This window comes from Durio zibethinus, chromosome 6, assembly GCF_047325235.1.
Source record: "Durio zibethinus cultivar Kanyao isolate XHJ-2024 chromosome 6, ASM4732523v1, whole genome shotgun sequence".
Taxonomy (NCBI): Eukaryota; Viridiplantae; Streptophyta; class Magnoliopsida; order Malvales; family Malvaceae; genus Durio; species Durio zibethinus.
The window spans coordinates 27,480,275-27,506,179 of NC_143167.1; the positions used below are offsets into that span (position 1 = coordinate 27,480,275).

General features: G+C 34.9%; 1 pseudogene; it reads left to right on the forward strand.

Moving 5' to 3' along the window:
• Positions 1 to 1,496: 1,496 nt before the first annotated feature.
• LOC149518524 (calcium uptake protein, mitochondrial-like) lies at positions 1,497 to 25,487 on the forward strand (annotated as a pseudogene).
• The last annotated feature ends 418 nt before the right edge of the window (positions 25,488 to 25,905 follow it).

A 25,905-nucleotide genomic window follows, 5' to 3' on the forward strand; every position in this document is an offset into this window, starting at 1 on the left:
CGTATGATCTGATGTGTTTGGAGGTTGGTCCTCTACTTTCGGTTGAAAATGTCTCCAATCTGGTTAATTTACCTGTTCACGAGCTAGTACTATTCTTTTTCTTTTTTTCATTTGAGTTCGTATATGGAAATTTAGAATTATATCACGGAAATAAACTTTCTTTTTATAAAAATTTATTTTGTTCATCTCAAAATTAGAATCCGGAATTTTGGAGATGAATTTTTGAACTTGTAACAGTTAGAGTATCTTCCTAAAGATGCTAAGTTTTGAATTATGTAAGAAACATAATTCTTTTCTTTTATAATCAATATTCTATATGTCTTTCGAGATTTTGTTATGAAACTTTAAATTTATTCTGCCATTTCTCTTGCCCCTACACTACACAAAGACTGCATTGTAATTTTCTTATGATATTTCGACATAAGAGTACAAGGGGACGAGAATTAAAAACTTGAATCTCAAATAGGGTGGACAATCCCACTCGTTTTTGATAAATTTCGATTCGATTCGAGTTTATAGGGTCGAATTTTTATTTTTGAAAATCAAATTTCGAATTGAATTGAATCGAATAATATTAAAAAGTGGTAGGATTAAGTCAAGTCGAGTTTGAATTTTAGATAAATTCGATCCGATATTATATAAAAAAAATTTTTTAATTAATTTTTTAATTATATATATTTATATAATTATATATTTAAATATTTATATTTTAAAAAATAATATTTTATTAATTTTGAATCAAATAAAATTTATACATTATTAAATCGAATCAAATTCGAATATAAAAAATTTTAAAAAAAATTCAAATCAAATTAAAATTAAATTTAATAAATATAAAATTAAATCAAATTTGAGAAGAACAAAACCATCCCCCGTTGCCGACCCTAATCTCAAACCTCTGAAAAGAGTAAAAGTTTATGCAGATACGTCCCTCGACCTAGGGGAAAGTGTCCCGTTTCAATGTTTTAACAACTCCTGACAGCTGGAGGGAAAGCTCTTTATCTCTATGTAAGCAGCCGTTGATGTTAGCTCTTCATCACCGCCACCATCAGGATTGGCAGGCAGAAGGCAACTTGCGAGACCTAAATGATCTACCCCTCCCCCAGGCACAGTGGGTGCTTACATCTGGAAGCATGAGAGGCACCATGTTTCCTCCGAACAAGGCAACAATTTCTAGCAGTTAGAGATTGGCTAAGCTCTTGGATATGAATTTTGGAGTTTGAATTTCACTAGGCTTAAAATTTTATATTATTAAATAAATTTATTTTTATTTAATTTTAATTTTAAAATATATTTAAAATCATAATATTTTTCATATTTTCAAAATTTTAAAATTTTTTACTATAATTTTTAAAAAATTCGAATCACTAGAATCAAACGAACTAATTGAATCCTGAACAAAACTTTTGAAATGCTGATTGGGCTTACCCAAACCGGCCCATAAACAAATTAACCATCAAGGCGTCAACGTACATCGAAAATGCCTCTACAGTAATGCAAACTATTATATTACTATTCTAAATCAAACTCTAAAAACAGCCCTTTTTCTCGGTCAAAATCGACCGTACTCAAAGTACTAGCATCCGAATTTTCCATAAACTCTATAAACCTTTTCAAGCTTGTGTCATCAGCTGTAAAAAATCAAGCACTAAAGCATACAATAAGAGACATCGTACCATGTTCTCTTTGCCATCTCTCAGGAAATCCTCACCATTAATCAAACCGGTAGTGCTTGCTAATAAACGGCCGAATAGTGTTCGTCCCGTGTTTAACCAATCACAGGACTCTGGTTCATCTCCACTGAGCTTGTTAAAACCTTCTTCTGGTGGGTCTGGCTCTGGTGGTGACAACAAGAGTCGAGAGTTACTGAGATCAATCTCTTCTGGGGTTTTGATCATTGGGTCTAGTTTAGGCTTTTGCTACTTGCCTCATTCAGGGGTTTCTTTGGCGGATGCCCCGATTGGGGCAACATGGGCGACGGATGCCAATGCTCAGTTTGAACAGGCTATTCCCCAGAAGAAATCCAAGTTTTTCTTTGGAGGTAATCTTGGGAAACTGGCTTTTCTAACTTATCTGCACTGACTGGACTCCTTTCAATTGAGAGACTCACTCAAGAAATTGAAGCATACTGGCACGGTGAGGGAATATGTGAAAGAATTCAGTTCCTTGATGCTTGACATCAAGAATATGTCCGAGGAGGACAAGCTTTTCCCTTTCCTTCTAGGTTCTATTTATCTTCCCCCCGATATCCTTTAAAATGCCTCTACCACCCTCTTAGCCGGTCGGTCAGTCTCAGTAGTAGAGGAAGAAGAGTCCACTGATCATCAATTACATGACAGTAGTGGTCTTCTTGCCTTTGCCTGGCGGAGTCAGCCCTTAATGGGCAATTCAGACATCATTACACACCGCAGTTGAACCGGTGCTCTAAAGGAGAAGCATACAGGAGAAGAGCTTTCTTCAATTACGAGAAACGCATACGGATGCAAAGTCCTCCTGAAAAGGTAAAAACTCTTCCAGAAACGTAGTTTTGCAGTGTTAATACATAAAACATGTTCAGTTAGGCAAGTTATTAGAGATAATTTCTGAGGATAATTACAATTGGCTATTTACAATATAGTATAATCTAAAAGGATCCGAACTTTTAATGTCCATCCTTATCCTCCAAATTAATGACGTTTTGAACATATGGAAATCCCTACTCAATGCAGAGAGTGCAATTCGTGGAGAATTAATTGAACGTTTCTGACAGGCTTTTCATTGATTTTTTTTTACCCAATCTCTATTGTTAACCTTGTGCAGCGTTTACCATTTCATTCCATGTTCATTTCGTATTTTTTTATTAAAAAATCCTTGAGCGAAATACTCTTTCTATCAATCAGGTTTTCGATTACTTTGCGTCCCATAGAACTCCTGCAGGAGACGTCCAGCAGACGTGATGCGGGCACTGGTTCCTGTATTTCCTCCATCGGAATCAAATCGTGTTAGAGAGGGCTTTCTACGAGGGGAGCGGGCCTGGGGAATTACGTTGTCCCCTACACAATTTTTCATGCTTTTTGATACCAACAATGATGGTCTCATATCTTTTCGAGAGTAAGTTTCAATTATCTCTTCATGCTTGTCCGTCATGAATTTTTGTTTATTACATGAACTTGTTATGAATTAACTCCGATCTGTTAGGAAAATAGGGTCTAGTCTCATGGATTATTTGACTATTCAAAGGTTATGTGTCTTGTATTTTTAGGCTTCCTTAAGAGATCCCTACATAATAAAAAGTGAGGGTTGGTTTTTTATGAAAAAAAAAAAAAGGAGAAATAGAGGAGGCGTCTAAGAGAGAAAAAATAAAGCCAAAAAATAGAAAGAAAAAAAGAAAAAAAGAAGAAGGGAGAGTTAGTTGAACGAAAGTCGATTCGTAGTCTGATTGAACTGAAATTTTATCAATAGGTTTATGATTCGGAGTTCTACATCATGAATGATGAAGATCAAGTTTGAAGCTCTCTAAGAACAAATCTAAAGTATATTTGTTAAGTCATCTATTTGATGGGATTTCTTTAACTGGCTCCCTAGTTGTTGATTAGCTCTAGTTTTAATTAGAGTAAAACTTTATATATCCATTATTTCATAGTGAAAATTTTTTTGGTGATCTGTGATTTTTTTCTCTCTATACTAGAAGATTTTTCATGTAAATCTTGGTATACTTTATTTTTTCTATCTTTTTTATTATTGATTATTGCTATTGCTATAGATTTATTACGATATATTACTTTTGCATTATTGTGTTTATTGTTTCAGGCCCAACAAATGGTATCAGAGTAAGGGTTATTTTGAGACATCAATACAGAAGCAGCCTAAGACAAAAGTAAATTCTGTTTGAGATCATAAAAGATAATACAAGTTTTATGATAAAATTAACAGCATCAAATTATTTAATTTGGAAGCCTATGATGAAAGGTCATTTGTAATATTAAGATTTGTATGAATCAGTATTGGGTGATTCAGCTAAATCGGTAGATATGAAAGATGAATTTCATTTGAAAGAAGTTAGGCAAAAAAATGCTGGATACAATAAAAAAATGGGTTGATATCAACATATTCTATCATATAGTGCATGAGACAGATGCCCATACTATTTGAGAAAAATTGATAGTATTGTATAAGAAAAAAATAAGTATGAATAAATTATGCTTGTTAAAAAGCTTGCAACTTTACAGTACAAGAATGGACGATCGATTACAAAGTACTTGAGTGATTTTCAAGATATATTTAATCGGATGACTACTATAAAGCTTAAGATAGATGATGAAATAAAAGTGTTGTTTTCTTTTGGGTTCATTGCTAGATAACTAAAATATTCTAGTTGTGACTGTTCTTAATTTAACTCTTGATTACTAGGTAACATTAGAGATAGTAAATGACAATATGCTTAATAAAGAAGCAAGGTAAAAAGATTCAGACCTTGAGAATCAAGCTCTGATCATAGAGAACAGGGGTAAAAATATCGACAAAGATTATAACTTCAAAGGCCATAGTAAGTCTAAACATAGATCCAAGTCTAGAGATAAAGTAAAATGCTTTCATTGTTGTAGACACCCAATTGGGTCCGACCCAGATCAATTGGGCCTGGCCCAAATGGGTAAGCCCAATTCAATTTTATCTTGTAATTTTTTTTCTTCTTCTTTTGTATTTTATGTATTGTATTATTTATTATTATTATTATGTATTAATATATGTATATATTTATTTATTTATTTTTTGTTAATATTTATGTGTATTTTATTATTTATGTATTATTACTAATATGTATATATATATTTTTTATCTTTTTTATTTTATTTATTTTTATATTTTTACTTATCTGATTATATATTTGATATTTTTTTATTATTATTTTTATCCTATAATATCTTTTAATTTATCTTTTCTAATTATCTAGTTTTTTTTTATTTTGATTTTTATTTTGGAGGGCTAGGATTGAAAGTTGAAGAATCCCACTGGGAGTGGGAATTCAATCAGAAGAGTTCAGACTGGATTCAAAGATTGAATTCCCGTCCAAAGGGGAATTGGGATTGATCAGAAACTCCTGATCAATCCTTATATAAAGCACCTCCTGGAACAGAATGAAACACAGAGAAAACAGTAAGCAAAGCTACTGATTTGAGAGAAAAGGAGGCGTATAGGAAGCTAAGAAAAGTTTAGGAGTGTTCTGGGAGTGAGAAAAATTTTTTAGAAATTTTTGGCAAAAATTTTTTCTGGAAATTTCTGGGAAATTTCCAGATTCCGACTAAAATTCTGGCGAAGTTTGAATTTTTCGGTGAAAATTTCGGCCAACCTTGAAGTTTCCGACGACCAACCCAGTTTTCGGTGAAGAATCCCAGAAACCGATGATTTTCCGACCAACTTTCGGTGAAATTTCCAGATTTCGGTGACTTTTTCCAGAATCCGGTGAAAATTCGACCGGTGTTCTTCAGTCTTTAGAGAGAAGGGAGAGGAAAAAGGAAGAAGAGAGAGAGTGAGGAGAAGGGTTCTGCCGAAAAATAGAGGGAAGTGCCTTTTATACCCTTTTAAAACGACGTCGTTTTGGCCTTAAGTAACCCAGAGGATCCGCGTATTTTGCCGAACCCGACCCGACCCGGGCGTCGACCCGCTTTTTGACCCGCGCGTGCCAGCCCCCCTCCGAGCCGAGCCGAGCCAAGCTACCGAGCCGCTCCCCCGAGCCGTTTCCCTGCCTTGAGCCGAGCCGAGCCGCGATCCGAGCCGCTCCAAGTTTTTTTTTTTTTTCTTTCTTTGTTTATTTGTTTATTTTATTTTTTATTTATTAGATTAGGTTTATGTAATATTCTTTTTATTTATTTTTATTATTTTATTTTCTTTAAATAAAAATAAAAAATATATATATTTTTAGGGAAAAATTGAAAGTATCAATTTTCCTTAGAAATAAATTTTCAAAAAATATTTTTGGGGAAAAGTTGAAAGTATCAATTTTCCTCAGAAATAAATTTCAAAAAAAAATATTTTTAGGGAAAAGTTTAAAGTATCAATTTTCCTTAGAAATAAATTTCCAAAAAATATTTTTGGGGAAAAGTTGAAAGTATCAATTTTCCTCAGAAATAAATTTCAAAAAAAAATATTTTTAGGGAAAAGTTGAAAGTATCAATTTTTCTTAGAAATAAATTTCCAAAAAATATTTTTGGGGAAAAGTTGAAAGTATCAATTTTCCTTAAAAGAAAAATAAATTTCCAAAAAAAATATTTTTGGGGAAAAGTTGAAAGTATCAATTTTCCTTAGAAATAAATTTTCAAAAAAAGGGTTTTTGAGGAAAAGTTGAAAGTATCAATTTTCCTTGAAAATCGAAATTTTCAAAAAATATTTTTGGGGAAAAGTTGAAAGTATCAATTTTCCCTACAAAAAAAAAATCATTCTTTCCTTCCTTTCTATCTTAATTTTGATTTTGTTTTTTTCTTTTAAATAATCCGACGACGGAGCCTCTGCAAGTGAAACAGTAGTTTTTCTTGCATACTCTTGAGGTGAGGAAATTTTTTCAATTTTCTGCTAAAAGTATTAGAGTCAATTGAGAAAAATTTTCAATAATTAATTACTTGATAAAATTTTAAGGCTTTTGGATAACACAAATTTAAGCTGGTACCATCTTTTGATGAGCGTTGTGAGGGTGCTATAACCTTTCTCACACGTAACCGAACTCCCGAACCCTGTTCTGGTTTGTAGACCTGAACCTATTCTTTTAGGGACCCTTAAGCTTAAGTGTTCCCTGAAAGGACAGATTCTTTAGGTGGCCAATCGCACCTAGATAAAAATGATTGGTGGCGACTCCTAAAAGTCAATGTCTAGCGATAGATCCCCGGATCTAGATGTTATGACAGCTTGGCGACTCCACTGGGGATTTTGAGAGTCAGGCCAGCAAATAATTTGTGTTATCCAAAAGCGTAATAAAATTGAACCCTTCTGTATATATGTGTTATTATTCATTCATGTTTATTTACTTTGTTAATTATGTCATTCATGTGCATTTGCATAACATGAGCTCTACACCCGAGCTCCGTCCCTCTAGGAGGGAGTAAAGTACCTATTGCTTTCGTGAGGTCTAATGCCTCCGTAGTGGCTAGCGAAATACTCCCACTCAAATTGAACCTTTTCCGCTTGTAGCCTGTAATGGGTGAGGATTAGGGTGCCTTACTAGTCTGTGATGGACAAAGATGTAAGGAACAATTTGAGGACCTTTAGACTTTGACCCTTAAAATCACATATAGTGAACCTTAAGAGTGCTTAACCCATAGATAGAGCCATCACTCTTCCCTGATAGAATTAACCAAAAGCATAGGATTCATCCCTTTTACTTTGTGTGATGTTTAAATTTAGTTAGTTATTTATTCTTTTTTGGGTATACTAACCTTTTTCTTATTTCTTTTGCATTGGTTCATACGCATATCATAAAGTTGCATAAAAGAACATTTGCTTGAAAAACAGTCTTCAACAAATTTTTTTCATGGACACCAATGAACGCCTAGTTTGCTCTTCATCAGTATTAGCACCTTGTGAGACACCTAACGAAGTAAGGGCCCTATCAGAAAAGACTCAACTGAAGATGAGAGATTACTTGCCAATTGGGTATGAGTCTACTCTGTCTCAAGAAACATCCTTCTCAAACAGAATAATTTAGAAGATTTAGTGGATATCTGGAAGAAGATGAGTCCGTCAAGACAAGAGCAGTTTTGCCAGAAACATGGGCATATAGCACACCTTCTAGCAGTGGCTGTTGATGATCAACTAATTAGAGCTGCAACACAGTTTTGGGATCCTGCATACAGGTGTTTCATCTTTAATGAAGCTGATATGACTCCCACCATAGAAGAATATTTGGTCTTATTGGGTTTGCATCTAAAGACTCCTGACAAGATATATGTCAAAAAAACATAAGTCAGGATTTCGTAAAAGTCTGGCTCAACTCATGGGGATAGACAAGGAAGTTGTGGATTCTCATACAAAGAAGAAACAAGAACAGGTTTGCCTACCTTGGAAGTTCTTTCATGAGTTTCTGATGCAACACGTCGATGAAGAACGAGGGTTAGACATATTTGCCTTGGCTATATACGGACTGGTAATCTTTCCAAAGGTTTTGGGACATATTGAGATAGCAGTGGTTGATTTCTTTGAGAGTGTGATCAATGGCTGTAATCCTTCAACGGTAATATTAGCAGAGACTATCAGATCTTTGAGTTATTATCATCGGAATGGAAGGCGCTTCATAGGATGCATACAGCTATTATATGTGTGGATGAAAAGCCATTTTGAACAAGGAAATGGTGCTTTCTCGAAGATTTATATCCGTAATCGCTTTCTGATCAAAGAGTTCTGTGAAAGTGGGTGGTCAAAGCAGAAGTCTAAACAAGAATGGATAACTTTCTTGCAAAAGTTAGAAGGTGCCAGGGTGAGATGGTTAGCCCCATGGATGAATCGAGAGCCTATGTTATACCAATGTGGAGATAGTACAGTGGTTCCACTTTTGGGTTTATGGAGAGTGACGAATTATGCACCGCTCTTAGTGAGGAGACAATTGGGGGGAGAACAGTTTATTCCTATGACTTATGGGCTTCATCAGTTAGATTTCTCTTACAGTGAGCCTAAAGCATTTCAGAGGATGAATGGAATGATCAAAGCATGGAAAAATCCCCAAAGAGTGAGTCCTGGACCATTCACTGAAAAAGTCACTCTAGGTTACTTGGTTTGGAGAACAAAGAGAAGACAAGAAATGGTATTCACTTATGAAGTCTCTCAACCACCGACAGAAGAAAAGCTTGAAGAGATACCATCAGAGTTGAAGCTGGCAACAAAAGAATTTGAATTTGAAAAGATCAAGTTAAAGAAAGAGATTCAAGAACTTCAAGAAGAAAAAGCCCAGTGGAAAGGTAGAGCTGAAAATTATGAAGTTAAAGTTCATAAGATTGCTAGAGAACGAGATACAGCTACTAAAGATCTAGCAAGGTTACACCAGGAGCATAAGAGGCTATATGTGAGAGAAAGGGCTAAAGAGATAACCATTGTCGAGCTGACTAAGGAAAACACAAGACTGAAGCAAGAGTATGCCGAATTGGAAGAAGAAAGTACTGAAGCACAGGCAGAAATTAACATGTTAAACAGTTATTTGAGCGGGCTAAGTCAAAGGTTGGATGAACAAGGAGACCACATTGCTGCATTAGTTAGAGAACATAGAGAATTATCATACCAAGTTTGGTGTGGTAAAAGAGAGAACCTAGGGAGGCAGAAATACATTGAGCACTTAACAACCCTAATTCATAAAGGGGTGTGTAAGGCAAGAGAGATGGTGGAAGAGGCAGAGGCATTAAGATAAGTGGTGGCCCCAGTAGGAGAACATGGACAGCATCTCTTGAACTTCATAGAAGAAGTCAATGCCCAGTATGAACAGATCAAACAATTTTATGGCTATAATGCTAGGATGATAAACTCAATGTAGACCAAAGTTTTTTGGAATAAATGAAATTTTTTAGTTGAATACCGTTTTGAGGCAAATGTTCTTTGCATACATGCATTTCTCATTCATTACATTCTCATTCATTGCATTCTCATTCATTACACTTACAAAATAACCATGTGATGATCATGCCAATTTACTGATTCTAAGATATGGTACTCAAGGTTCCAGGATAGCTCGGTCTAGCGAAAACCCTACCCATCGATTCAACACAAGATTCAGAGTGAGCTAAGTACAGGAAAAGATTTGAAAAGATAAAAAAAGCACAGAAAAAGATTGAAAGTGAGCTAAGCAAGATTCTGGAAGCTCTTAATAACATGAATAAAGGAAAGGGAGTTGAAGGAAGTACAAGCCAGCAAGAAGTGGCTGACCTTTTGTACCCTCCAGGTTTTGGCCCACCTCAAGCCCAGTCTACCCAAGAGGTCCCGCCATAACATTTTGCCTATTCTGGAATGCCATCAGCTTTCAACCCAGGGCAGTATAACAGCTATATAAATCCTGTCTTCGCTGAAAAGGCAGTAGAACCAATTCCTGATCTAGATGATTTAAAAGAAAAAGAAAAGGAAAAGATAAGGGTGGAAGCTGAAGAAAGTTCCAAGATTAGCATGCTAGAGCAAAGGCTAAGGGCTGTGGAAGGATTTAACTTCTATGGGTCAGTTGATGCTGGGGGCTCTGTCTAGTTCCTGATGTGGTTATCCCTCATAAGTTCAAAGCACCAAAATTTGAAAAGTATGACGGTACAAAGTGCCCCAAAACCCACATCACCATGTATTGTAGGAAGATGGCAGCTCATGCACAGGATGAGAAACTCTTGATGCATGTTTTCCAAGACAGTCTTACTGGCTCTGCGGCCAGATGGTATGTTCAGCTGGACAGGACTCGTATTCGCTCTTGGAGCGATATGGCGTATGACTTTATCAGTCAATATCGACATATCATCGATTTGGCTCCAGATCGTTTGTCTTTGCAGAATCTAGAGAAAAAGACAAACGAATCTTTTAAAGAGTATGCCCAGAGGTGGAGAAATATTACTTCTCAGGTACAGCCTCCTCTGACCGAGAAAGAAACTACAGTGCTATTTGTTAGCACTTTAAAACCTTCCTATTATGAAAAGATGATAGGGAATGCAACAAAAAATTTTGCCGATATGGTAATTTCAAGAGAAATCATTGAGAGCGCCATCAAGAATGGCAAGCTAAAAGGGAATGAAGCATCTAGCAAAAGAATCCCAAAGAAAAAAGAAACTGAAGCTCAAGCTGTAAGCTTTGATAGACAGCAACTTAGGGGTTATTCGCCCTACCCCTCACCAGAATATCTACCCTATCACCCCACTGTAAATAACACTTCTTTTCACCCATACCAACCACCATATCCCCAAACCTATCAAACCTCTTATAGACCCCAAAACACCATGTACAGTTCTAACATTCAACCCACCCCAAAACCATAAATTCGCCCAACTAACCCTGCTGGTAGCTCGCGGGAGCAACGAACCACTCGTGAAAGACCTGTTTTTGACCCTATTCCCATGACCTATACAGAATTATACAAGGAGCTCTACAATAATCATTTGATTACTCTAAGTAAATTGAAACCCCTCAAGCCACCTTACCCCAAGTGGTATGATCCTACCGCCCACTGTGACTACCATTATGGGATTGCTGGTCACTCCACCGAAAATTGCACTACTCTGAAATATAAAGTGCAACGGTTGATCAAGGATGGGATGATCTGCTTTGACACTGGAGGGATGACTGCACCAAATGTTAGTGGCAATCCTTTGCCAAATCATAATGTGAATGCTATAGGTGAAGAGTATGAGCGTCAAGTGAAGAAAGAAGTGGTAGATATTAAGACACCTCTCGATCAATTGTTTGATGTCTTACAAAAAGTAGACATGATACAACTGGTAAGTCCACACAGCTATCATGGAGCATATATAGCTGGTACTAGTTGTAAGTATCATAGTGGGGCAAGAGGCCACTCTATTGAGACCTGTAAACAGTTTCACCAAGAGGTGCAAAAACTTCTGAATTCACATCAGTTGGAGGTCTACGAAGAAAAAAAAGGTTTGAAGAATGCTGAGGTGTGCATGACTGATAGGCCTGAAAAGCTGTTCCCCAAACCAATGACAATTCGGTGTGGAAACAAACCAAAATCAGTCATAGACAAGCTCCTCCCTAGGTCGATAACTTTTAAAGTCCCGACTCCTTTTCCATACAAAGATGATAAAGCTGTGCCCTGGAGATATGGATGTGACACTGTAGTGCAGGGGCAAAAAGAAGAGGTCTCCAAAACCGATGCTTTCAATATTACTGGTGTAAGAGGCATTACTCGAAGTGGGAGATGTTACACCCCAGAAATGCTAAAGAAGGCTAGAAGGGAGAGGCTAAAGAATGAGAAAGACGAAATAATCCAGAGATAGAGCCTGAAGAAGATCAGCCAAAGCCAATATCAGAAATGGAGGTTTGTGAATTCCTGAAGTTGGTAAAACATAGTGAATATTCAATTGTGGAACAGTTGAGTAAAATGCCAGCTCGAATCTCATTGTTATCACTGTTGCTGAATTCAGAGCCACACCGAAATGCCTTGCTGAAAGTGTTGAATCAGGCATACGTGGCACATAACGTGTCTGTCGAATATATGAATCACCTGGCTGGAAACTTAGTCATGCCAAATCACATTTCATTCAGTGATGATGAGATTTCTTTAGAGGGAAAGAGAAATGCTAAGGCCTTGCATATCACAGTAAAGTGCAAGAGCCATATCATAGCCAAAGTCCTTATCGATAATGGTTCTGCCATCAATGTCATGCCTATGTCAACTTTGGCAAGGCTACCCATCGATTATTCTCATATGAAGGATAGTCAGATGATTGTGAGAGCCTTTGACGGGATCAGAAAAGAAGTCCTGAGAGATATTGAGATGCCTTTACAAATTGGGCCATGCACTTTCAATGTAAAATTTCAAGTGATGGACATCTCTCCGTCCTACAACTGTTTATTAGGAAGACCATGGATTCACATGGCAGGAGCTGTGCCCTTTACTTTACATCAAAAGATCAAGTTCAATGTAGAAGGTCAATTGGTAGTAGCAGTTGGAGAAGAAGACATGCTGGTGACTCAACCATTGAACACTCCATATATAGAGGCTGTCGAAGAAGCATTGGAATGCTCCTATCGATCTTTTGAATTGGTCAATACTGTAGGTGAAGGATTTTAAAGTCAGCCTTTTTCAAAGATAGTGGTGAGCCAAGTCATCAATAAAGGCTGGTGTCCAGGACTAGGGCTAGGCAAAAATTTACAGGGAATTAAAGAACCTCCAATAATAGCAGACAATAGCGATAGGGCAGGCTTAGGCTATGAGATGGCAGAGTGGGAAGTCAAAAGGAGGCCATCAAGAAAAACACCAAGACTGATGTCTATCCCACATTTATATGAAACCTTCAGACCTGGAGGATTCGTGAACCCAGATGCTAGAAAAAGTATGAAAGATGATTTTGCCCAGTTAGCCATTAATGCTGTTGAAAATGAGGTGAGGGTAAATCAAGAAGAGTGGGTTCGTCTCTGTCCACCAGATTATGAGCTGAACAATTGGAGTGCTATCGAGATGCCTTCGACTTTTGATTTAGATGCAATGTAATTGTAGCATCCCAATAGCTATTGCCGAAGGCATTGGGGTGATCTTTTTGTTCGGGCCATTCATCATTTATTATTTTTAATAAAATTAGGAAGTATGCATTTTCATTCATTTCTTCTTGTGTTTTCATTATTTCCATCTTCCCAAGCACATCTTGCCAACATATCCCATTTCATTCAATTACAGGTCTTTAAATGAACATGAGGATAATCATGATAACAATCAAGAGGTTAGCTTTGAGAATTCAATTAATACTGATGAATTTGATAATGAAGAGAATTCTGAAGAATATGTTATGCCTCCGGACCTAATGAGGATGATTGAATAAGAAAATAAGTCGATTGAGCCCCATTAAGAGTTAGTGGACTTAGTGAATCTGAGAGATGTAAAAAATAAGAAAGAGGTCAGAATGGGCACTTCACTTTCATCTGAAGATAGGCAACGACTGACAGACCTACTCTGAAAATTTGTAGATATATTCGCTTGGTCTTATCAGGATATGCCAGGGTTGAGCACAGAGATAGTGGAGCACAGATTGCCTCTAAGGCCAGAATGTAAGCCAGTTCAACAGAAACTGAGACGGATGAAGCCCGAAATGCTACTAAAGATTAAAGAGGAGGTGAAGAAACAATTCGATGCAGGTTTTCTACAAGTGGCTAAGTATCCAGAATGGGTAGCCAATATAGTCCAAGTTCCTAAGAAAGATGGAAAAGTATGAATATGTGTGGACTATCGAGATTTGAATAAGGCTAGCCCAAAGGATAACTTTTCTTTACCTCATATTGACACACTAGTAGATAACACGGCTAAGCATTCAATTTTCTCCTTTATGGATGGTTTCTCGAGATATAATCAGATAAAGATGGCTGCAGATGATATGGAAAAGACTACTTTTGCGACCATGTGGAGAACTTTCTGCTACAAAGTCATGCCTTTTGGGTTAAAGAATGCTGGGGCAACATATCAAAGGGCCATGGTAACACTCTTCCATGACATGATGCACAAAGAGATCAAAGTGTATGTAGATGATATGATTGTAAAGTCTTGTGAGGATGAAGATCATGTCACCAGCCTCAGAAAGTTATTTGAGAGGTTGAGAAAATTTCAGCTAAAATTAAACCCAACCAAGTGCACCTTTGGGGTAAAGTCAGGAAAGTTGCTAGGCTTCGTAGTCAATGAAAGAGGAATTGAAGTCGATCCCGATAAGATACGAGCCATCCAGAATTTGTCACCTCCCAGCACACTAAAAGAAGTTCGAAGTTTTTTGGGTAGATTGAACTACATTTCTCGGTTCATCTCTCAGCTTACCTACAAATGTGATCCTATCTTTAAGCTTCTTCGTAAAGATAATCCTGGAAAATGGAATGAAGAATGTCAAAAGGCGTTTGATAAAATCAAGCAATATTTATCGAACCCTCCAGTATTGGTGCCACCTGTTTCAGGAAAACCTTTAATTTTATACCTAACTGTATATAAAAATTCAATGGGATGTGTGCTAGGGCAACAAGATGAGGCTAGTCGGAAGGAGAGAGCTATTTATTATCTGAGTAAAAAGTTCACGGAATACGAATCCAAGTATTCTTCATTGGAGAAAATATGTTGTGCATTAGCGTGGATTACCAAAAGACTTAGACAGTACATGCTCTATCACACTACATGGCTCATAGCGAAATTAGATCCCATTAAGTACATCTTCGAGAAGCCTTCTTTGTCTGGGAGAATCGCTAGATGGCAAGTAATGCTCTCGGAATACGACATTATATACGTGAGCCAAAAAGAAATAAAAGAGGGTGCTATAGCAGAATTTCTTGCAGATCGTGCTACTGAAGAGTATGAGCCGATGAAGCTAGAATTTCCTGATGAAGACTTGATGGCTATTTCTTAATTGGAAGAAAGGGAGCATGGAGAGAAATGTTAGAGAATGTACTTTGATGGAGCTACCAATGCCTTGGGGCATGGAATTGGGGCAATTTTGATTTCTCCAGAAGAACAGTACTACCCTGTAATAGCGAGGTTAAATTTTAATTGCACAAATAACATCGCTGAGTATGAGGCATGTGTTATGGGCCTGCAAGCTGCTATAGAAAGAAGAGTGAAAGCACTGAAAGTGTTTGAAGACTCAGCTCTAGTTATATACCAGTTGAAAGGAGAATGGGAGACGAGAGACTCAAAACTCGTTCCATATCATAAGTATATTCTAGAGTTGACGAAACAATTTGAAGATGTCCAGTTCGATCACTTACCTCGAGAAAAAAATGTGATTGCTGATGCATTGGCTACTCTGGCTGTAATGATTCGAATTAATGATGACACCGACATTCAGCCCATCAAGTTAGATATTAAGGATATACCAGCGTATTGTTCTAATGTAGAGGGGGAAGAAGATGGAAAACCCTAGTATTATGATATCTTACAGTATGTCAAGGATCAGCAGTATCCAGTTCATGCAACAGAAAATGATAAAAGGGTCATCCGAAGATTGGCTATGAGCTTTTTCCTGGATGGGGATATCCTTTACAAAAGAAGCAAGGATCAAGTACTATTGAGGTGTGTAAATGAGACTAAAACGAAAAAAATCATTGAAGAGGTGCATGATGGAATATGTGGGGCACATACTAGTGGACATATGATGGCAAGACAGATTATGAGAGCGAGATATTACTGGTTGACGATGGAGAATGATTGCATTGATTATGCTCGTAAATGCCATAAATGCCAGATATATGATGATAAGATTCATGCTCCGTCGTCTGTTTTACATGTTATGGCACCACCATGGCCATTTTCAATGTGGGGCATGGATGTCATTGGTCCAATCACCCCAAAGGCTTCTAACAGGCACAGATTCATTTTTGTGATGATAGATTACTTCACAAAATGGGTAGAAGCAGCTTCATATGCAAACGTGACACACTCCGTGGTTTGTAAGTTTATAAAAAAAGAGATTATCTGTAGATATGGACTTCAAGAGAAAATCATTTCAGACAATGCCATGAATCTAAATAGCAAGATGATGTAAGAAATATGTGCTCAATATAAGATCAAGCATCATAACTCGACACCATACCGTCTAAAAATGAATAGGGCAGTTGAGGCAGCCAATAAGAACATAAATAGGATTTTGGAAAAAATGATCGAGACTTACAAAGATTGGCATGAGAAGTTACCATTCGCATTGCATGCATACTGAACATCAGTTCGCACCTCTACTGGGGCAACCCCATTTTCTTTAGTTTATGGGATGAAAGCTGTACTACCAGTGGAAGTAGAGATCCCCTCTTTGAGAGTTGTAAAAGAAGTTGAGTTAGAAGAAGCTGAATGGATTCGTGAACGTTATGAGCAGTTAAATTTCATAGAAAAAAAGAGATTGGCTGCACTGTGCCATGGTCAGCTATACCAAAAAAGAATGATGAGGGCTCATGATAAAAAGACTCAGCCTCGTTGCTTTTGAGAAGGAGAGTTGGTTTTGAAAAGAATTCTCCCAATCCAGCATGATAGTAGAGAAAAATGGACTCCGAATTGGGAAGGGCCGTATGTGGCGAAAAGGGCCTTTTCGGGTGGAGCGTTGATACTGACTGAGATGGATGGAAATGATTTACCCCATCCTGTAAATTCTGATGCTGTGAAGAAATACTATGCTTGAAAAAAATGAAAAAATGAAAAATGAAAAATGAAAAAATGAAAAATGAAAAAATGAAAATGATGAAAAAAGGTGAACAAGGAGGACTCAAGGCGAAAACCCCAAAAGGACGGTTTGAGTCATAGGGGGTTTGTCTAAGTTGAAAACCTGAAAAGGCGGCTTAGATAAGGAGAATACAGCATCGAATCTGAAAGTCTGCTGATATGAAGGTTAGCAAATTCAGAAGAGTTTCAAGTTGTTAAATACATCAGAGGGTTGAGTTTTCAGAAAAAACTTTTAGATGTGTTATCATGATTATCTTATTGTTCATTTTGGGCTTTGTCCCCATACCTATCGTTGTAATTCTTTCTTGGCCAAAGTTTATCGACATTTGCTAATAAAGAAACATTTTATTTCATTCTTTGCTCCTTTTTCTGATGACTGTTTCCCTACCATTCATATCCTTTTCTTCTTAATACCCCATCATGGAGGGAATGTGCAAATGCATTCTCCCTTTTTGAGTTAAAAATAATGATTGATGAATGAATAACAACATAAAAAGATTTTTACATTACATTGAATAAATCAAGAGTGATAAAGGCAGAATCGAGATATTCAGCTCCTGATTAAGACATTGAATTTGGGAAGAGATTTTTGTTACAGGAAGAATATGAATGAAAGAAATAATTAAGAGCTACACTGGTTCGATCTTAAGAGAACAATGCCATTGAATCTTTGAGGAATCAAAGGGCTTGATGCCCAAGAAAAGAGCTTGAGAAACTTGAGTACCATACATTGAATAGGAATTAATTGGCCAACATTTGCATAGCATGCATTGAAATTCATATGCATTTGCATAGCATACACTACTTTCAGGAAAGTATAGTGTACAAATTCAAGAAGCAGGGGTGTTCCAACATCCCACATGGAAAAGACAGATATGAAAAGACTTTGCAAGTTTGAGAAGAAACTTGTCAGGTAAGTTCCTAATCCTTGAAATAGGATGTCTCTTGGTATCAGGGTTGATTTATAAGACCTTTGGGCATAATCTCCTGAAATCCCTTCAAACACAACTTTCAACTCCTTCGGACATGATTGTCTAGGAGTATTTACTTTTCCAAGTTCGTTGCCTCTGTTTAGAGGAGCAATTTACTTTTTCAAAGTCGTGGTACCTCTGTTTAGAGGAGCAATTTACTTTTCAAAGTTCGTTGCCTCTGTTTAGAGGAGCAATTTACTTTTCCAAAGTCGTGGTACCTCTGTTTAGAGGAGCAATTTACTTTTCCAAAGTCGTGGTGCCTCTGTTTAGAGGAGCAATTTACTTTTCCAAGTTCGTTGCCTCTGTTTAGAGGAGCAATTTACTTTCCAAAGTCGTGGTACCTCTGTTTAGAGGAGCAATTTACTTTCCAAAAGTCGTGGTGCCTCTGTTTAGAGGAGCTTTGGTAAAAAAAAAAAAAACAAAAAAACAAAAAAAAAAATAAAAAAAAAACCAAAAAATGTTGAGTTGAGTCTTGATTGGGTGTCTACGTCTTTGCGCAATTTTTGTTTCACAGAAAATGTGCAAAGAGGGGCAGCTGTAGACACCCAATTGGGTCCGGCCCAAATCAATTAGGCCTAGCCCAAATAGGTAAGCCCAATTCAATTTTATCTTGTATTTTTTTTCTTCTTCTTTTGTATTTTATGTATTGTATTATTTATTATTATTATTATGTATTAATATATGTATATATTTATTTATTTATTTTTTGTTAATATTTATGTGTATTTTATTATTTATGTATTATTACTAATATGTATATATATATTTTTTTAATCTTTTTTATTTTATTTATTTTTGTATTTTTACTTATCTGATTATATATCTGATATTTTTTTATTATTATTTTTATCCTATAATATCTTTTGATTTATCTTTTCTAATTATCTAGTTTTTTTTTATTTTGATTTTTATTTTGGAGGGCTAGGATTGAAAGTTGAAGAATCCCACTGGGAGTGAGAATTCAATCAGAAGAGTCCAGACTGGATTCAAAGATTGAATTCCCGTCCAAAGGGGAATTGGGATTGATCAGAAACTCCTGATCAATCCCTATATAAAGCACCTCCTGGAACATAATGAAACACAGAGAAAACAGTAAGCAAAGCTACTGATTTGAGAGAAAAGGAGGCGTATAGGAAGCTAAGAAAAGTTTAAGAGTGTTCTGAGAGTGAGAAAAATTTTTTAGAAATTTTTGGCAAAAATTTTTTCTGAAAATTTCTGGGAAATTTCCAGATTCCGACGAAAATTTCGACGAAGTTTGAATTTTTCGACGAAAATTTTGACCAACCTTGAAGTTTCCGGTGACCAACCCAGTTTTCGGTGAAGAATCCCAGAAATCGGTGATTTTTCGACCAACTTCCGGTGAAATTTCCAGATTCCGGTGACTTTTTCCAGAATCCGACGAAAATTCGACCGGTGTTCTTCAGTCTTTAGAGAGAAGGGAGTGGAAAAAGGAAGAAGAGAGAGAGTGAGGAGAAGGGTTATGTCGAAAAACAGAAGGAAGTGCCTTTTATACCCTTTTAAAACGACGTCGTTTTGGCCTTAAGTAACCCAGAGGATCCGCGCATTTTGTCGAACCCGACTCGACCCGGGCGTCGACCCGCTTTTTGACCCGCGCGTGCCAGCCCCCCTCCGAGCCGAGCCGAGCCAAGCTACCGAGCCGCTCCCCCGAGCCGTTTCCCTGCCTTGAGCCGAGCCGAGCCGCGATTCGAGCCGCTCCAAGTTTTTTTTTTTTCTTTCTTTGTTTATTTGTTTATTTTATTTTTTATTTATTAGATTAGGTTTATGTAATATTCTTTTTATTTATTTTTATTTATTATTTATTATTTTATTTTCTTTAAATAAAAATAAAAAATATATATATTTTTAGGGAAAAGTTGAAAGTATCAATTTTCTTTAGAAATAAATTTCCAAAAAATATTTTTGGGGAAAAGTTGAAAGTATCAATTTTCCTCAGAGATAAATTTCAAAAAAAAATATTTTTAGGGAAAAGTTGAAAGTATCAATTTTCCTTAGAAATAAATTTCCAAAAAATATTTTTGGAGAAAAGTTGAAAGTATCAATTTTCCTCAGAAATAAATTTCAAAAAAAAATATTTTTAGGGAAAAGTTGAAAGTATCAATTTTCCTTGAAAATCAAAATTTCAAAAAAAATATTTTTGGGGAAAAGTTGAAAGTATCAATTTTTCTTAGAAATAAATTTTCAAAAAAAGGGTTTTTGAGGAAAAGTTGAAAGTATCAATTTTCCTTGAAAATCGAAATTTCCAAAAAATATTTTTGGAAAAAAGTTGAAAGTATCAATTTTCCCTACAAAAAAAATCATTCTTTCCTTCCTTTCTATCTTAATTTTGATTTTGTTTTTTTCTTTTAAATAATCCGACGACGGAGCCTCTGCAAGTGAAACAGTAGTTTTTCTTGCATACTCTTGAGGTGAGGAAATTTTTTCAATTTTCTGCTAAAAGTATTAGAGTCAATTGAGAAAAATTTCCAATAATTAATTACTTGATAAAATTTTAAGGCTTTTGGATAACACAAATTTAAGCTGGTACCATCTTTTGATGGGCGTTGTGAGGGTGCTATAACCTTCCTCACACGTAACCAAACTCCCGAACCCTGTTCTGGTTTGTAGACCTGAACCTATTCTTTTAGGGACCCTTAAGCTTAGGTGTTCCCTGAAAGGACAGATTCTTTAGGTGGCCAATCGCACCTAGATAAAAATGATTGGTGACGACTCTTAAAAGTCAATGTCTAGCGATAGATCTCCGGATCTAGACGTTATGACAATTGTAGTAAAGCAAGTCATATAAAATAATACTGTAAAATCTTGAAGCAAGAGTTCGAATGATGGTAATGTTTCAGTAGTGAATTCAAAAAATGATTCAGTTATTTTGATTTATATACATAGTGATTGTAATCATGTTGATGATTTCGACATTGAGTGGATAATTGATACAGGAACGGCATATCATTATGTTTCTAAGAGAGAATTATTTACAATTTACAAAGTAGAAGACTTTGGTTGCATTAAGATGAGAAACAATAGTGTGTCATAGATTATTGAGATTGATGATATTATTATACTAACTAGTACATGCTGCATGTTAACTTTAAGGGATGTCAAATACATTTCAGATATGAGAATGGACTTACTTGCTATTAATGTCATTAATAAGAAAGGATATGAAAGTCAATGAAAGAATAGATAGTGAAAGCTTTTTAAAAGATCTATGATAATTGTAAGAGAAAAACTATACTGCACAATATATAAGACATAGATGCAATTGAATGGCAATCAGATAAATGCTATTGAGGATGATTCTTCAGTAAACTTATGACATAAGAAGCTAGCACACATGAGTGAGAAATGGTTACAGGTTTTGGCAAAAGAGTCATTCATTCCCTTGACCAAATATATATCTCTTGATTCATGTGATCATTATGTGTTTGGTAAGCATCATAGAGTTTTTTTCATAATAGTTCTCAGAAAAAAAAATATTGGAATTGATTTATTCTAATGTATGTGGTCCCATTAAGATTGAGTCATTAGGTGGTAGCAAGTATTTTGTTACTTTTATTGATGATGCTTCACATAAGACTTAAGTGTATATATTAAAAAACAAAAGCCATGTATTGTAATATTTTTAAAAATTTCATGCTAAGGTGAAAAGGATGATAGGGTTAGCCTTAAAGTATATTCAGACTAATAATGGTAAGGAATATACATCCAAAGACTTTAAAAAGTACTGTTAAAAACATAAGATTAGGCATGAGATGACAGAACTTAAAACACTGTAGCATAATTGTGTAGCTAAAAGAATGAACCACACCATTATAAAAAAAATCAGATGTATGTTGAGAATGATAAAATTACCAAAGCCATTTTGAGGTGAAGCAATCAACATAGCTTGTTATTTGCTTAACAGATCATCATCAGTTCCTTTAGGCTTTGACATTTCAGAAAGAGTGCAGATAGGGAAAAATGTTTTATACTTTCACTTAAAAATTTTTGGATGTAAAGCATTCATGAATATGCCGAAAGAGCAGAAGTCAAAGCTTGATAGTAAAGTCACATAGTGTGTGTTTGTAGGATATGATAATGAAGAATTTGGTTATAAGGTCTGGGATCTAGTGAAGAAGAAGCAATAAAAAATAGAGATGTGATTTTTCATGAAAAAAAAAATCATAACAGACCTTGAAAAAAATGAAAAGATTGCATAGGTTACTGTTGAGTGTAATATTTCAACACCGATAAGAATTTCACAAGAAAGAGCCACAGATGATAAAAATATGCAAAAAATAGAACTTGAGGATATAAATGAGTTAGCCACAGTTAGTGATGAGCCAAATGCAATCAGTTTTGAGTAGGATGAGCAATCATTTCCATCAAAGAGTGTTGAGTAGGGGGAGCTATCTTTGGTATCAGGTGGTGTAAAGTTTCAGCATAGAAGATTTACTAGACAACACATGCTATCTACCAGGTATCCAGGTTTAAATTTTATTTTAATTACCAGTAAGAGAGAGCCAAAGAGCTTTCAAGATGTGTAGACTATTTCGAATAAAGAGTACTGATTAAAAGTAATAAAAAAAAGGTGGAGTCATTACGAAAAAATGGTACAGATGATCTTGTTAAACTTTTGAAAGAGAAGAGGCTATTGAAAAATAAATTGGTGTTCAAGTTGAAAAAAGATGATGATAAGCTGTGAGGTACAAAGTTCAATTGGTAATGAAAAGTTTTTCTCAAAAATCAAGTATCAATTTTGATGAGATCTTCTCTTCAGTTGTAAAGATGAGTTCCATTCGAGTGGTACTAGGATTAGCAACTAGTTTGAATTATGAGTTTGAGCAACTTGATATTAAGACTGTATTCTTGCATAATAACTTACAAGAAGATATTTATATGAATCAGCCTAAGGGTTTCAAAGTAAAAGAGAAAGAGCACTTATTTGTAAATTGAAAAAAAAGCTTGTATGGCTTGAAACAAGCTTCACAATAGTGGAATAAAAAATTTGATTCTTTTATAGTGAGCCACAACTATAAAAGAACGGTAATGGATCCTTGCGTGTATGTCAAAAAAATGTTTGCTGATAACTTCATTATTCTCTTATTATATGTTGATGGTATATTGATTGTGAGACAAGATATTAGTATGGTTCACAAGTTGAAAGAATAATTGTCTAAGTCTTTTGACATAAAAGATTTAGGTCCAGTAAAGTAGATTCTCAGTATAGATATTATCCAGGATAAAAGAGCTAAAAAGTTATGATTGTCACAAAAAAAATATGTTGAACCGGTGTTTAGTAGATTCAACATATAATATGCTAAATCAGTTAACAGTCCACTTGTTAACTATTTTTATTTAAGTAAAAAATCTTATCTGGTGACTAAAGAAGAGCAACTAACTATGTCTCATATTCTTTATTTTTCTACAGTCGATTTTTTAATATATCTTATAGTTTGCACACAGCTTAACATTACTCATGCAGTTAATGTAGTGAGCAAATTTCTTTCTAATCCAAGAAAAGTTCACTAGGAAGCAATTAAATAGATTTTTAGATATTTAAAAGGCACTTCAAATATATGTTTGAGTTATGAAATTTCACAATCAATTCTAAAAAGGTTTACTGATGCTGACATGATAAGTGATCTTGATGATAAGAAAATCTGTTTTAGGGTATTTGTTTACTTTTGCAAAAGAAGCTGTGTCTTGGTAGTTTAAGTTATAGAAATGTGTCACTTTGTCAACTACAAAGGCTGAGTATATTACAGTAATCAAAACAGGTAAAAAAATACTTTGGATGAAACATTTTCTTCTTGAATTGAGGTTAAATCAAAAAAAGTATTTGACATTTTATGATAGCCAGAGTGCTTCAGATTTAAGTAAGAATGTCATGTACTATGTTAGAACGAAGCATATTGATGTTAGATGTTACTGGTTACGTTTAGTAAGGAACAACAAATGTTGTTGAAAAAAGTTCATATTGATAAGAATGTAACAGATATATTAGCTAAGACACTTTCTAGGGAGAAGCTTGAGCTCTGCAGTAACTTGATCGAAATAGGTTCTTTGGCCAAGGTAAATTCTAAATGAAACTGCTATGGTGATAAAACTCCTCCTAATAGGTTGAAAGGAGAGATTGTTAAAAAAGTGGGGTCCAACCTCATAGTTTATTTGACTATTCAAAAGCCATGAGCTTTGTGTTTTTAGGCTTCTTTAAGAGACCCCTACATAATAAATGGTGAGGGTTGGTTTTTGGTGAAAAAAAAAAGAGAAACAAAGGAGGTGTAAAAGTAAAACCAAAAAATAAAAAAAAAAAGGGAGAAGGAAGAGTTGGTTAAATAAAAGTTAATCCGCAGTTCGATTAAGCTAAAATTTTATCAGCAGGTTTATCATTCAAAATTCTATATTCTGAACAGTAAAGATCGAGTTTGAAGCTCTCTAGAAACAAATCTAGAGTGTATTTGTTAAGTTTTTTATTTAGTAGGATTTCTTCAATTGTCTCTCTAATTATTGATTAGCTCTAGTTTTGCTAGAGAAAAACTTTGTATATTAATTATTTGATAGTGAAAATTTTTCTGTTGGTTCATGATTTTTTTTCTCTATACTGGAGGGTTTTTTATGTAAATCTTGGTGTGCTTTATTTTTTATATATTTTTTATTATTGTCTATTGTTGTGAGTTTATTGTGATATATTACTTTTGTATTATTGTGTTTATTGTTCAGGCCAAACACAATCTTCTTTTTTTTTAAGCTCTTGAATGTTAAAAAAATTAAGATCCTTAAGCTTTCTTTTCATTTTCCTCACTTTAAGGTACATCTTTTTTGCCATACCTCTTAGCATTCCTGAATCAAGCTTCTCAGTGGCTTTTAAAATGTTCGACCTTAACAATAATATGTAGGTTAATTCTATCAGGTAGCAAAAAACTCTTCAAAATGCTTTGTCTTTTCTTACTTGATCAGTTTTTGATGATATGTTCGCTTTAGCAAAAAATGATCACAGTATCAATTTATATTATTAACATAGAAATAGATAAGGACAAATTCAAGAAAATGATGGCATTGATGTGAGCACAAAGTAGACAAGGGGCTTGCCACAATGAAAGATGAAGACTTGGCCTTAAAGTTATAGTGCCTATAGAGAATGGGGGCTTGGTGGAGTACTTTTTTGGTAGAGATGGCAAGACATGTCTAAAGCATAACACATTTGTCCAGTTTTTACGTAATTCTACATGATGAAGTATGTGACTCATTGTTTCTTTTGTCTATCTCAAAAATTAAATCTTATTCTCATTGGTAGTTTCAACGTTAATCAATATCTGATCATATATCCTTTTGTAATTTTATTTATGTAGTTTTTCCTTGTTTCATTCCTTAATAAGGAAAAAATGGTTGCAAATAGCTACAATTAGATTGAGTAACATGCCTACTAGCTATTTTGATATGATCAAAAGCTAAAAACAAAGTGACTTGATTTTGGTCCAAATTAGGCCTAAGCTATTCAAAACATTATTGCATCATATGTTTTCCTAATGATCCCAAGTCCTTTATATATTTTTTCTTTTCGCTTTGACTTATACTTGGGAGAAACATAATTCTATCTTTGAATTTTGTAGATTTTGAAGTTCGAGTTTGCCCATCATGATTGCAAATCACAACTGCATTGTCATTGGTTGCCTTTGTTTATATTAACCACATAAACAAGCTATTTGATCATGATGATGAACATAAAAATGAATCATATTTCAGAGTGTCATATTGGTATTGGAATCTCTAGATGAATTTAAAATCATAAAAAATGGCTACCAATTTTTTTTAGTTAAGTGTGATTAGCCTCCCATTAAAACTTATCTTTGTTAATAAAATCTTAAAATTAATTAAAACTTTATTAAAAGATAATTTATAAATCTGTTAAAATAGGTTGGATTTGAGAGTAATGTTACATGTAAAAAAGGATTAGCACCACGTAGTGCCCGTTTTAAAAAAAGGTATCAATTAATTATATATTATCATTTAATCTTAATAAAAGTGATCTTAATTTTGATATTTAAAATTAATTTTTCTGATTCTTCTTAAATATCACAATTGTATTTTTTTTATATATTTCATTTTCTTCAC